We start from the raw sequence: 3,990 nt of genomic DNA, 5'->3' as shown, positions 1-3,990 counted from the left end.
TTGGAGGTTGGGCATCTTTATCTTCACTCAACATACCTCAGAAAATAAAGTCTTAGAAGTCACATTTATTCTTAAATTTCTCCTTTTCTTAAAAATACTTGCCTTCAAATACAAACACTTATAACCCCGAGAGATAATGCCTACGATAGTATATACACTATTCTTTACTCAAGATTCATTAGACATTTTATATTGTGTAATTGTTCTTTTCATTTTGTCACAGGACACAGGTGTGGGGGCTGGTTGGCTAGCATTTATTGTCCATTGCTGGGTGATGGTGACTTTTTGAACCACTGCAGTTCACATACCGTCGGTAGACCCACAGTATCTTTAGGGGGGGAATTCCAAGATTTTGACCATGTGATGGTGATAGAATGGCAATATATTTTCAAGTCAGGTGAGTGAGGTAGAGGGGAAATTGCAGATGGTGGTTTTCCCATAAATCTACAGTGCTTGCTGTTCTAAATGGAAGTGATCGTGGTTTGGAACATGCAAAGGACCTTGGGTGTATTTCTTACATGTATCTTGTAGATTGATATACTGCTGCTGAGTATCAGGAAAGCAGTCTGCTTTGATGGTAAGCAGTTTCTTGAGTGTTGTTGGAGTCCCTTTCATCCAGACAAGTGGAGAGTATTCCACCATATTCCTGATTTGTACCTTGTTGATGGCGAGCAGGTTCTGGGGAGTCAGGTGAGTTACTGGCTGCAGTCTTGCTGGACTCTGACCTGCTCTTGTAGCTACTGCATTTATATGCCAAGTCCAGGTAAGTTTCTGAACAATGCTAACCCTAAAGATATTGATAATGGGGGATTCAGTGATGATACTACCTTTGAATTTTAGGGGGAAGTGGTTAGATCGTCTCTTATTAAAACATAAAAACCAGGAGCAGAAGGCCATCTGGCTCTCTGAGCCTGCTCCACCACTCAATAAGATTATGGCTAATCTTTTTGTGGGCATGGCTCTACTTACCCTCTCATCATTACCCTTAATTTCTTTACTGTTCAAAAAGTTATTTTAGCTTTAAAAACATTTAATAAGGAAGCCTCAACTACTTCTATGGGCAGGGAATTCCACAGATTCACAACCCTCTGGGTGAATAAGTTCCTTCTCAATTCAGTCCTAAATCTGGAAATAGTCTTTGCCTGGCATTTGTGCAGTGGGAATGTTACGGCCCAAGCCTGGATGTTGACCAGGAATTGCGGCATTTGGACATGGACTGGTTCAGGGATTGTGAAAGGTACTGAAGATTGTGCAGTCATTGGTGAATATCCTCACTTCTGACCTTAAGGTGGAGAGACAGTCATTGATGAAGCAGCTGAAGATGGTTGGGTCTAGGACACTACCCTGAGGAATTTCTGCAGAGATGTCCTGAAGCGGAGATGACTGACCTCCAACAACCATCTTCCTATGTGCCAGGTATGACCTCCAACCAGTATAGAGCTTAACCCTGATTCCCATTGATTCCACACTCAGTTGAGTGGCATGTGGGCGGCACAGTGGTTAGCACTGCTGCCTCACAGCGCCAGAGACCTAGATTCAATTCCCACCTCAGGCGACTGACTGTGTGGAGTTTGCACGTTCTCCCCGTGTCTGCGTGGGTTTTCTCCGGTTTCCTCCCACAGTCCAAAGATGTGCGGGTCAGGTGAATTGGCCATGCTAAATTGCCCGTAGTGTTAGGTGAGGGGTAAATGTAGGGGTATGGGTGGGTTGCGCTTCGGCGGGTCGGTGGGGTCTTGTTGGGCCGTAGGGCCTGTTTCCACACTGTAAGTAATCTAATCTTGAATGCAACCTTGATCTGTGCTATTACCTCATCAGCTTTAGTAAAAAGGCCAGATTTAACGTGGGGACCCACCAAAAACGTTACCAATCTCACAAGAGCATCTGAGGACGGTGAGGACTTAAGGGTTTCGGGGCTCTTTGCATTTCTCAGTGGAAGCTTGATGCGACTGTTGTATTTCCATTTGGCATTATGCCTTTGGTCCTTGCTCACAGCGGGGGAAGGGAGTGTTGTTGGAGCTAGGCCCCAAACGGTGACTCGGCTTTGTCTCCATGCGTGCTACCAGGCCTGTTAAGTGTCGACAGCAATTCCTACTCTCATTTCGGATATTGTTTGGCGGAGGAAGCGTCGACTTGGTGGTACCGATGCACCATTGACAGACGGTTCCTAGGCCGCCGAGAGCGGGAGACCCACTCGCCCACCACCCCGACAGGTAGGGAAGGGGTAAGTGGGGCCATCTCTTCCCGTGGGTAGGTATCCCGTGCTGGGGGAAGGTGAAAGCCGGGTTCGGGGAATAGTGGGGTAAACGGACTTGCAACGCTGGGGGCGGTGGCAAAGCAGCCTCGGCAAGACAGGGTGGGGGAGGGGCAGGACGGGTCGCCGGGTCGGGGCCAAACCGCCTCAATCCGCAGTGCGGCTGCATTGAAGCCGCCGGCCAATCAGCGGGCGCCTCCGGCCGGGCCCCCGCCCGCCTCGTCTGATTGGCCGAGGGGGCGGGCCGTATCACACAACGAGCCAGCGTGACTGGCGAGGGCTGGCTGCCAATCAGCGTGACGCGCGATTCAAGTTTGGTTGTGGCCAAACCGGCGTGTGGGTTAGGGGGAGGGGGGAAGTGGAAGAATAAAGTAGGGAATTGGAGAGGTGTGAAACCGGAAATAAAGTTAGGCTGCACGATCGGGCGTGGTGTATTGTGGGTAAGAGAATCAATTCGGCTCACTGGTGGTGGAGCTCTGTCTCTTTTGTCCTGGTGATTTTGAGCTACCAGTTTGCGCTGCCATCTATGCGGATCGGGGTTATTTCAATTTAATTTGATGTCCCCTCCCCTTCCCTTCCCCCTTTTATTTATTTTTCTCTCATTTGGGAAGCAAAGATCTACACGAAGTGACTGGGCGGCTCGGACGGTGAGGTGAGGTGGGGCCGAGCTCGGTTGGGGAGAGAGCGGTGCGGCCGCCATTTTGCGCCTTTGCTCAGCGGCTCTGGACAAAATGGCGGAGGCGACGACAGGCTGGACTTCGAGTGAAATAGCGCTTGTTGTTCAGGGCTTGTTTTATTGAAATGGACTTGTATTGATTTCTTCGCGCTCTCTGCCTTATTGTGTTTGTGGATAAGTGTTGCTCGATTTTTGAGGTTTGTTTTCTGGTGGGGAGGGCTCGATCTTTCTTGGCTTTCTCTCTTGATCCTTCGCTCCCTCTTTCTCCTCTCTTTCCACCCCCAAACCATCTATCCATCCAGTAGGGGAGTACTCTTTTCCTGTGTGACGCTGGAGTGTTGAGATCCTGGACATTAGGAAACATTTTATCGAAAGAAACTGACTCTTTCCCGTCCATTTCGAAGAAATCAAATGGTTTGTGTCTTTTCCTTCCTACCCCACACCTGATGTACTATTAAAGCCCTATCTCCAAACCAGTTTTCCTCTACTCAGTTTTATGAAGTTGTTTGGGGAGGGGGTGGCTCAACGCCTTTATTGTTTTCTGTGAGCCCTCTATCCTTCTCTAGGTTGTCTTCAAATAGTCTTGATCTAGACTCTTTGTTGCTTTCTCGATTCCCTGTTGTCACCTCTTCCAGCTCCTTGATTGCTTTCACTGTGTAGGGTTATTGAGGTGAATGGCTTTAAAACTTTTTTTCTTTTGGTTTCTGTCCCCAATCCTGAATCTGAAATCTTCTACCTTTTTTAACTTGTGCTTCCCCCCCCCCCCCCCCCATCCACATTACCCCTTTTGTTTTGTTAACCTGTATTTCTAGTTCTGCTATTAAGATCCTCCTATCAGCAGATTGAGAAATAATCCTGTTGTAATTGCTTTGCGTCATTGACTCAGTCAAAAGCTGGCCATATTTTTCTGCATTTCCCCTGTTTAGCCGGAACAACCATATTTCTGTGGGGTGGGTGGAGTTTGACTTTGCTTGTACTTAAATTGAGCAGGGTGTGGTAATTGTTTTTATTTTCTCTCCTAGGTAACTCATTTCCCCACCCTTTCCTTTTTTTTTAATCTTCT

This window comes from Hemiscyllium ocellatum, chromosome 18 (genome assembly GCF_020745735.1).
Source record: "Hemiscyllium ocellatum isolate sHemOce1 chromosome 18, sHemOce1.pat.X.cur, whole genome shotgun sequence".
NCBI classification, from domain to species: domain Eukaryota; kingdom Metazoa; phylum Chordata; class Chondrichthyes; order Orectolobiformes; family Hemiscylliidae; genus Hemiscyllium; species Hemiscyllium ocellatum.
The sequence above is the reverse complement of the archived record's forward strand: the minus strand, read 5'-3'. Positions refer to the sequence as shown.